Source organism: Gossypium hirsutum, chromosome D04 (genome assembly GCF_007990345.1).
Source record: "Gossypium hirsutum isolate 1008001.06 chromosome D04, Gossypium_hirsutum_v2.1, whole genome shotgun sequence".
Classification (NCBI taxonomy): Eukaryota; Viridiplantae; Streptophyta; class Magnoliopsida; order Malvales; family Malvaceae; genus Gossypium; species Gossypium hirsutum.
In genome coordinates, this window is record NC_053440.1 from 39094811 (window position 1) to 39106688 (window position 11878).

Genomic DNA, 11878 nt, shown 5'->3' on the forward strand with positions numbered 1-11878 from the left:
TTTATTTTTTATTTAATATATAATTAATTTTAACTTTTTATGATACAAAAACAAATAATTTATATTTAGAATGGTTCAAAAATTCTTGAAAATTATTTTTTTTAGAAATATTTATGAAAAAGATTTTAAATTTTGTCAAATAATATTCAAAAGTAGCTCATTTTGTCAAAATAAGTCTAAAAATCTAAAATCGAAAATTAATCTATCTATAATCTATAATATATATAAAAGTGCGAGCTTTAAAAAACTTTTGAATCAATTAAAATACCCTTTCTCTTCTACCATATTACTAATTTAGAATTTATAATTTTTAGTTGTTATTTAAATATTGTGATAATTACAAATAGTATTGAAATCTAAATATTAGTGTAATGTTAACAAATAGTAATATGCATGAAAAGTAGATGTATAATTACAATTTTTTATATCTAAATATAATTACAATTTAATTTAAATTTATTAATTGACATTAAAATGTAAAGTAGTATGTGTAGCACCCTATACCTGACCCAATTGCTGGGTCCGAGCTACAAGGTGTCGCATTTGTCGCCAAAGTAACTATAATCATTCAGTTAACAAACAAGCAATCATACATGTAATCCAATGTTAAAAAAACTTAAAATATAATAAACAATTAATTTACAGGTATTATACAAGTTTACGAAAACTCAATTATATTTTGGGGTCGAACTAGGACTAAATTGCAAAATTTTCAAAATGTAACAACTGGTTATCATGATATCCTAGGTTGGGTATAGCGATACCAAAGAAGTAGCCCAACTTCAAATTACATTAAGTGGATATCGCGATATCCAGGGTTCGTTATCGTGATTTCAAAGACAATAGCCAAGTTTTCCAACCTGGGGACCAAACTGTAAGGTTTCAAAAATATATCTAGGCTGATATCGTGTTATCGAGGGTACGTATCACGATACCAAAGATAGACCACTAGGTCCCTAATTTTGACAAAAATGTACGCTTTTAAAACCTGCAAATCTTCCAAGTACAATCATATACACTCTCATATAAATGTTCAGCTATTACAAACAACAAATCAACATCAATTTAGATGCCTCCAAAACTTAAAACACACTAGGTTAATGTCCTATTCTTTCCTAAACCAATAACCAAAGCAATACATTCAAAACCTATACATCCATGCCTACAAACAACTAAAATAATTAAACTTTACCTAATGCATTTCATCTAACTCATTCATACCATTACCTAATTTACAAGTTACATATATAATTGCATCATCCATATCATTAACCTACTATTAGTTCCATTGCAATATATATACATAACCAAAATTAATACATTAACCATTAGACACCAAGTGCATTTACACATAGGTTTTTATACCAATTGGACTCCATTTAGGTACATGTTTTATAACCAACAAAAGAGGTTTATACAAATTTTATCGAGTTCGGGATCTTGCCTGAATACTAAAGTTGATGCTCGTGATCTTGTTTTAAATCTAACCTACACACAGAAAAACAAAATCGTACGCTGAAGCTTACTGGTATTTCTAAAATTCAATCGATAAAAGGCAAGTTAAGTAAATTATACATGGAATCTATATGTTATTCAAAACAAGTACTAAATATCATGTTATAATGTACCATCATATTATACGACTCATTTTTATACATATTCAATTGACTATTAAATGAACACATCATATTAACATATCATTTCCTGAGTCGAATCGATTGATTTGTCCTGTTTTTATAACAATTCTCGGGACTTATAATCCAGTTCATATACTCTTTCACAATAACAATTCAATTCATATACCATTATCAACTTTGCATTTTAATTCCCTATTAACCTGACTCAGATTCAAACGGATACACGGATTCAACCAACACAACAAATTTAGCACCCATTGCTTGAAAACACGAAAATATACACTTTTTTATGCCATTTTTAACGCAAATTCATGCAGTTTCGGTAAAAATCTTGTAAAAAATTATATAATTATTATAAAATAATTAAATTGTACTTAAATTATTAACATGTTGAGTTTTATTTAATTTTATAATAAATTTTGATTAATTTTTATCATTTTCGACAGATTCGCACAAAGGGCGAAAAACGGCTCGGCAGACACTACTAAAAGCACAAAACCGAGAAGCAATTTTGAAGCATCAAGGTGAATTATATTTTCAGCCGAAGACAGTCCAAATTATGAATATTAATTCATAATATAATCAATTTTAATTTTAATCCAATTTAATTGGGTTAAATAAATTATTGTTAATTAATTATGAAAAGGGGCCTAGTTGAGCTAAACCGAGAAAATCGATCCAACCGAACACTGGGCAGCCCAAAACCGTCCTACATGCTGACCCAATCAGCTTGTTGGCTGATTACTTGGCTTGCAAAATGGCCCTTGAAGACTCCTTCAATTTGCATTCAAACCCCACCACTATTCATGCCTTTCAAGATTTGCCCCTACCTAAAAATAGCATGTTTGAAATTTTCAAACATGCCACATGTGTGGCCGACCATGGAGGAGTCTTTGACTGCTGATTTTGGCTATTTTTAGCAGCCTTCTCAACCTATAAATACCCCCATTGGCTACTCACTTCGAACACATCTCAAACCCATTCATTTCTTCACTTCTTTCTCACTTTTCTCTCTTCATTGTTCTTCATTTCCTTCCCCATTCCCTTGCCGATTTCACCTCTTGAAAAAGAGTCATTCAACCACCATTTGGATCAGCGTTCAAGTGTTCGTGGAAGCCTCGGTTCAACAAGAACAAACGGAGAAGGAGGAGCAGAGCAAACTAGTCAAGCCTTAGAGAAACACCAGATTTGATTCTTGTTCCTTATCTTTTTAATTTTGTTGTTGTTATGATGAACATGTTTATGAATATTTGTGATGTTGATATGTTTAATTTAATTAATATGGCTTAAATTTAATTCGTGTTAGGTTGATTGCATTTCGTCTACTTGAGTTATTAAAATTGTGTTTGTGTTGTTATAGGCCTCGGTAAGATGTTTGATTAAGTAAAACCATGACTAAGTTATTCTTACATTACAATTGTAAGGTAACTAATGAATTAATTATTTAAACGGATTGAAATTGTAATTGATTCACATGATATTTAATTAGTGCATGTTTAATCATCTAAGGTAGTTGAGGGTTAAATTAGCAACGGTATCTAATGATACATTAGCCTTGCATAACTTGCAAGATTATTGTGATTAAACTATTTCAAGGTAGAAATACATTGTTACCTCATGTAATCGTTTATGTACTTATGAGATTGAATTAATTATTTGAATTGGCATAGAGATATGTACAAAAGATTATTTTAATTTCATAAGTATGTATGTGCATTAGCACATTTGCTTATTAAATTTTTTTTAATTGGTTGAATTGACATAGAGATATAGTCAAGAGATAAATGGATTTTGGTAGGTAAGTATGTTCATAAGAAATGTAATTAATCTAGCACAATTATGTCATCTTGATTAAAATCATCTTTTGAAATCGTGCATTGGAATTTTTATTTATTTTACTTAGTTAAAATCCTAGTTTTTAATCACCTCCTCTCCTCAAATCAAAATATCTTCACCAAAGAGTTTTTAAAATTGCATTCATAAATAATTCTTTTCATAGTCCCTATGGGTACAATAACTCAACATTTACTTGTCACTTTATTACTTATTGCGATTGTGTATACTTGCATATTTTCGTCGTTCTAGTGCCTCATCGGAAAATTCAAAGTAAATAAATTGCATGCAATGCTCATCAGTATAACTGAAATATTATTTGTGCCCAACATTCATCGACACGTAGTTGAAGTAACTCGTACACAATCTATCTTATGGCATGCCAATTATATCCAACTCTACCCGAATAGTTAATAAGGTAATCAATAATTCAATTCATAATATAACTCAATTTTCATTTCATCATTCTCAGTTCATCAACCAATCCATCAATATATATATGTAACATAGCATGAGTCAACTCAATTCAAAGACAATTTCACAATTTCATCAAGTTTAACTATTTTCAATTTTATTCAATTTAATCATCTATCTCAAAAAATTAATTCAAATGACTCATTTAGCTCGGTGGGGTTTAAATAAGAAAAAGGAAATATTGATTCAAAAAATTCAAGAGAAATTGAGGGTTAAAATTTGTTGAATCTCTAGAAATTTTTGTTAAAATTCAAGAAATATTAATTTGACTCCCTCAACCAAATTCATATTTAAACCTTTATGTAAATTTATTATGTTTTTAATATTGTATATTTTTATGTCAGTTTTATAATAAATTTATATATTCTCAAGTTTTTAAAATTATATTTTTTTGAATTTGAACTAAATTGACAATGTCGAAACTATTTTTTTGTAAAAGGGTCGACTTTTATTTTTGAAAAAGAAAATGAAAATGAGAGTCGCCACCAATATTTTTTATTGAGGTGTGATCGAATCACCTCGTAATTGATCGTTTTAATAAAATGTTTTGATTTACTAAAACAACGATTTGGTCTACGAAATTTAAGAAAACAGGCTCGGGAGTCGGTTAGTACGAGGAAGGATTAGCACCCTCGTTACTCCCAAAATTGGTACCTAGTTGATTAATTAGTGTCTTAGTGTCGAGAATTGAAAACTTTGAAGAGATTTAAAATACGATCCTTTGTTAAAATATCGCTTAATTGAAAATTTTTCAGAAAATGGCATATTTCACGTCAATTGAGAAAAAGAATTATATCCCGTGAGTTAGGACACAATGTCTTAAATCTCTGAAACGAGAATAAACACCAAAACTTATGTTTATTTTGAAAGATATTCGATTATCTCGGTTTTAGAAAAGAAATCACATTTCGTAAGTTAGAACACGATCTTTTTAATTACCGAGATTATTTAAAAAAACTTATGTTTAAAAAGGTTTGTGTATTCAGATTTGTCGAGAAAACCGAAACCCCGTAAGTTAGGGAATGACTTTTCGAATCTCAAAATACGACATCGCTTATTTAAAAAAATGTATTGAGTAATGATTAATATAACACAAATTGGTATAAGAAGTACGATGTTAATATGCATAACAGAATAATAGATGCATTAATACGGATGACAATAGGAAAGACGAAAATTTAATAAAATAAATAGAACAAACACGCTAATAAAAAGTAAAATTAATAAGTAAAAGAAACTAAAATATAAAAAAACTAATGGAACGAATGAATAAATAAATATTATGAAAACTAAAAGATAATAGTGATAATGATAATATTAATAATAATACGAATTCTAAATAATATAGAGTTCGAAAATATATAAAAAGATATAAATAAATAAAATGAAATAAATGTATTTAAAATATTTAGGTAAATAACTATAAAAAAGAAATATAATAGAAATAATAATGCAAAACTAATTAATTTAATGATATAATAATAAGTAAAAAAGGGAAAATAATAATAGTAATAATAATATTTAAATTAATTAATTTTAATAATAAAATAGAAAAATAACAAAAAAAGGGCCAAATCGAACTTAAAACATAAATTTGGGGCAAATCAAAAATAAATAAATAAAGAAAAGAACCAAATTGAATGCGCGAATAATAAGGAGGGACCAAATGGGAAATAATCCCCACCCCCCAAAACGCACAGCTTCAAAGTGGACCGAATTGAAAGCCGAAATAAATTATAGGGCAAAATTAAAAAATTGAGAGAAACTTGATTATAAATAATAAAAAAGCGGAAGGGCTAAAATCGCAAATAGCCCATTAATAAAAAATACACAGATCCTCCCAGGCGGGTCAGGTCAATGCGCGGGTCTGGCCTCAAAACAATGTCATTTTGCTGCCTGAGAGGCCTGCCCAAAACGGCGTCGTTTTGGAGGCCTATTTAAATCAGTTTTTTGGAAAAAAATCATTTAAACCCCTTGTTTCAAAAAAAAACTTAAAACTCTCTCAACTCTCTCTCAGCCCTCCCTCTTCGGCCTAGCTCCGGTTGCCGGACCACCGTTACGGTCGCCGGTCGGCAGCAACGGCGTCGCCGTCCGCGGTGGCCGAAAAACACCAAAAACCCCTTTTTTGCTCTTTTTTCGAGTGGAACCTCGATTTGGGGTTGAAATGCCCAGAAAAGCCTTAAAAATCCAAAAGAAATGAAAGAACCTTTTGGTTCTGCCCTCCTCCGTCGCGAACCTTCGGCGAACCCCCGAGGGTCCGTCAATCTTCCAAAACGGAGGGAGAGGCAACGGCGATAAAGGTAAGGTTTTTTTGTTTTCTTTTTATGTATATGTTTTCAAAAATGAAATATAAAAAAAAATCACCTTTTGAATTCTGTTTTTGATTGATATTTGTGTTTTTTTGTATTCGATTGTCTGTAAAAAACAATTACATTGATATGTTTGGTTTTTATAGCCATTTACAACACTATATATTATTTCTATTGTTCTTCTTTAGTTTCTGCCTACTCTGTCTTCTCTTTTAAATTTGTTTTACAGGGCTTGGCGAGGTCAATGGAGGTGGAGGCTCCGGCTTTTTGCTGTTTTGGTGCAAGGTAGTAGAGGGGTTTAGGCAGGCCTCGGGACGAGGCGCGGGCGGTGCGCCCGAGGGAGGGGTGCGGCGCACATGGGGCATTAGGGTTTCTATTAGGTGTTTAGATTTTGGGCCATTAGGGTTTGTGTTATTTGGGTCTGCTGGATTTAATGTATTTTGACTTTTATTGTAAATAGACTCTTTATATTTTGGACTCAATTTTTATTTTTGGTTTTGTTTTGGTTTTGGCACTGGGCCTGGGTAAAATTGGGCTATTACAGACAAAATATGCAAATATTGAAGGTTAAATTTGTTGAATTTTTTAGAATTAGTACCAATTTGACAAAATATGTAAAGTGTTAAGGGCTAAATTTATTATTACACCAACCAAAAGACTGCGATGTCAACATTTCCTTTGGTGACCAAGACATTTTAATGGTAGAGTGACTAAAAATGACAATTAATCTAACAAGGTGACTAACTTAACAAAAAAAAATCGGTGACTAAAATAAGAATGCGTTAAAATTTAGGTTACCATTTGAGTAGTTTACCGTTAAAATTTTTTAGAATTATTATTAAGAAAGTTTTAAAAGTATCAAATTGATATTTTAGCTATAATTCAGGGGCTAAATTGATTCTTAACCCTTTAAATTAATGTGCTAGGTCATCCACCTAATGGAAGTTAACGAATGAGTGATCAAAATATAACAATTTGATAATTTTAGTGACAATTATGTAACTTTAAAAACTTAAATGACTGAAATATAATTTTAATACAATTGGTATAGTTTACACTAGGGGTGAACATTTAATCAAATCTAATCGAAGGAAAAATTTTCGAGTTAATCGAGTTGACGAATCTTATTTTATCATCCTAACTCGATTTGAAATTTTCTCAAATCGAATATATTTGTTCAAGTTAAATTAAAAAAAATGACTTTGGGTCGTTGTAACTACTGTCACCCACCGTAATCAAAATTGTTATTAACTTTCATGTCATCATAATTTATTTATTAATATTTTATATATGGATTAGCTTCTTTGCTTGCTTAGTTGTTTCAATTATCTTCTGATTTTTCTCACTATGTATTTTGAAATTAAAAATATATAATTTTTTAATAAAAGTTATCTTAAAGATAAAATGTGAAATTGATACCAACATAAAATTTTAAGACAAATATTTTATGGCATTATTAATAATTCAATTTTAACAGAAATTTATAAAAAATTAATATGATTAAATAATTCAATAATATAAATAATACAAAATGTTAAATTTAATTTAATAATATAAATAGTAAATATAAATAAAATTATTACTATTTAGGTTTACAAATTTTTTAATTTTTTGGATAATTTTTTATTTAAGGGTGAAAGGTGTAAAATAAAGGGTAATTTACCATTAAAAGCCTAATTTTTTTTAAATTTACCAAAATGGGCCCGGTATTTTATTATTTACGAGAATGGGCCCTTTTCCCCTAAATCACGTCCACGTCAGCGCGATGTCAGGGGACGTGCTAGGAAATCGCGGTCACGTAAGCGCGCTTTACTGGCATGGCAACAAATCGCGTCCTCTGAAGCGCGATTTGTGTCCATGTCAGCAAAGCGCTCTGACGTGGACGCAATTTGCCCTGCGCGTGAACAGTGCAACGGTAAAAAAAAACTATAAATACCCCCACCTCTTTTTTTTTCACAAACTAATCCTCTCTCAAATTTCCTCTCAGTTTCTTCTAAAGTTCCTCTCAATTTACTCTCAAATTCCTTCAAAATTTCTCTCAAATCCATATTTATTTTCAATTTGCTCTCAAGTTCCTCTTAAATTTATCTTAAATCCCTATTTTTAAATAATTTAAAAAAAATTATTTTTTTAAAATTTTTTTAAACCGTAAAAATTTGTACGATTTCAGTAATGGCCAGAGAATTGACTCGTCTTGATAAGTATCACATATCAGTGGAACAAATAAAAATGGTAAGCGTTAAATTTAATTTTTAAATATTATTTAAGAATTTTTTATTTATGTATTTTTAGATAATTATTAATTTATTATTTGTTATAAAAGTCTGTAGATAGGATATTGGAATGCAATATCTGGAATATGCATGGTCCTCCATCACCGTTGGTAGAGAACTACCTGCGGGAAGCGGGTTTTTGGCACGTGGCGACGGTAGGCCGGGGATGCAAGGTGGACCCGAAATTAATCAGTGCGTTGATCGAGAGGTGGAGACCCGAGATGCACACATTCCATCTTCCATGTGGAGAGTACACTATCACTTTGGAAGATGTCAGTCTGCAATTGGGATTAACGATGGACGGGTACCCAGTCACCGGGTTTGCCCAATCTAGCGATTGGCTTGCGGTGTGCTACGAGCTTTTGGGCGCTATTCCGGAGAAAATAGACGGAGGTAAGATCGAGATGGGCTGGTTACGAGACACATTCCTGGATCTAGATGAAGATTCAACCGAAATAGAAAGAATCTGATATGCTCAGGCATACATTCTTCAGTTAATTGGAGGTTATCTGATGCCCGACTTGCCACGGAGCCGCGTACATCTAAGATGGCTGCTGAAACTCGTTGATTTTAGAGCAGCTGGTGAATTGAGTTGGGGGTCTGCCGTCTTGGCAATGTTATATCGGGAGATGTGCAGGGCGACGCGACCGAGGAAAGCAAAAATCAGAGGTTGCCTGTCACTACTGCAGTCATGGGCACGGTTTCGCTTTCCATTTCTACGTTCTCGAGTGGACCACCCATATACATTCCCACTCATAACGAGGTAAATTTTATATTAGATTTTACAATTATTATGTAGATTTTTAAAAATAAAAGTATGCTAAAAATTTATTTAATTAGGTGGAACCATCAGGCAAGTCATTCTCGATTACCTACCTCTCTTGAAGATATACGACTTCTATTAGACCAACAGTCGAAAGCACATGTAAGTATTAAATAAAATTGATATTTCCATCATTCGCTAGTCGATTGGTATTTAGTATTTAGTATTATGTATATAAATAATATTTCTATCATGTTCATATAGTTTTAATGGACACCATACGAGGATCTGGCAATTCGGGCAGTAATTCTGGATGAGTTCTTACAAAATCCAAACGCTTGGCAAGCGAAAGTCGCGTTGATCAACTACGCGACCATGGAGATGCACCAGTCAGACAGGGTGTTACGGCAATTTGGATTTGGACAACCGATTCCCGTGGAACCTGATGTGTTTGATGATCACCATAAAATCGACCTTCGACAATTGAATACGGATTGGCCGAGATTCTGGTCCGAGTACATCCAAATGTGGGAAGATCGGTATGACTATATACCTAGTATGGAACCAATCATCGTTCCGGAGTTAGCGTGCTTGCCGGAATAAATATCATGGTTTATGATCCATGGCAAGCCGTATTTACTATTGCCAGAGGAGAGGCAGCGGCAATTACGTGTCCAAAGGGAAAGACGTGGGCCTTTAAATCCAAGACGACAGGACGACGACGCTGGCCCCTCAACGACGCCCAAACATTCACCCGGCCCAACGAGAGCACCGACACAGTCACCCGACCCAGCAGTTCAACCGATGATACCCACGCAATCGCCTTTTCAGATGATGCGAGGTGCGTTTCCTAGCCCTTTTATGTATCCTAACCCTTATATGTTTCCTTTTTCGAGTCCTATGGCAGGTTGGAGCCAATGACCCGGTTCAACTCCATTTCCTGTTACGCCGAGTGGACCGCCGATGTATAGGCCAGCGACGCACGAGGGATTGCAAGAGCGGCCGTCGGGGAGCTCTTCTTTTTACCAATCCCCACCACCGTATGAGTTTCAAACACCGTCGCTGTTGGTGATGCAAACACCTCCACATTCACAATTCTATCAAGATGGCTCATCGTCCCAACTTCGACAACTAGATGCCCTACTGGAAGAATCAGAATCCTCGCCAGAAGAACCACAACCGCCGCCAGAAGCTGGACAAAGGAGGAATCCAGCGCGTAACCGTCGACGGCCGCCATGTGGCACTGAATCCCACGGGTACAGACATTGATTTTTGTATTTAAATTTATTTGTACAAATATTTTGAATATTTTGATATTTTTTGATGTAATAAAATAGAAATTTTTTTGAGTTATTACTTAAAAACCCTAAACCCTTAACTTATTAAAAATTTATAAATTTATAAATTATAATTAAATACATAATTTAATTTACAAAACCTTAAACCCTTAACCTAAAAACCCTAAACCCTTAATTTAAAAACCCTAACCCCTAAACCTAAAAACCATAGCCATTAACTTTAAAACCCTAAACCCTTAACTTAAAAACCCTAACTTTTAACTTTTAAACCCTAAACCCTTAAATTGAAAACCCTAAACCCTTAACTTACTATTTGCCCAGAAACGTTAACTCAAAATTATTTTTCAGGACATACTGTAGCAAAAGTGCGTCCACGTGGGCGCGACTTCACAAATTATTCTTATAAAGCATCCTGCTTGAAGCGTTTTTTAAACTATTTGCTCAAAAACGTCAACTCGAAATTATTTCTTCCAAGACCAACTGTAGCAAAAGTGCGTCCACGAGAGCGCGATTTCACAAAGTCTTCTCATAAAGGATCCTGCTTGAAGCGTTTTTTAAACTATTTGCTCAGAAACGTCAAGTTGAAATTATTTTTCCAGGACCTACTGTAGCAAAAGCGCGTACACGTGGGTGCGACTTCAAAAATCCTTCTGATAAATCATCCTGCTTTGATTTATCTTAAAAACCCATAAACACGAAACGTAATCCAATTTTGAATAAATTTTAATTAATTTAATTACGAAACCCTAAACCCTAATCCCTTATTTATTTACTTTTTTCTCTAAAAATCCTAAAAACCCTAGGGTGGAAAACACGGCGAAATCGCGTCCCTAGGGGCGCTACGTGCCAGGAAATCGCGTCCATGTCAGCGCGCTTTGCTGACGTGGACACAAATCGCGCTTCAGAGGATGCGATTTGTTGCCATGTCAGCAAAGTGCGCTGATGTGGACGCGATTTCCTAGCACGTCCCCTGACATCGCGCTAACGTGGATGCGATTTAGAGGAAAAGGGCCCATTCCGGTAAATAATAAAATACTAGGCTCATTTCGATAAATTAAAAAAATGGCTTTTTTTGATATTTTGTCCTAAAATAAAAGTAGGGGAAGAGTAAAATTTAAATTTGGGGGATGGAATGAGAGGGAATAAATGATTGAGAAAAAATAAAAAGATTTGGAGATTTAGAATAAACATATAAAATATTACAATTTAATATTCCAATTATTTGAATTTAAAAATTAAATTAAATTAAAACTCAATTCATAAAATTTAAAATTTCTCTTATTTTTGGAGT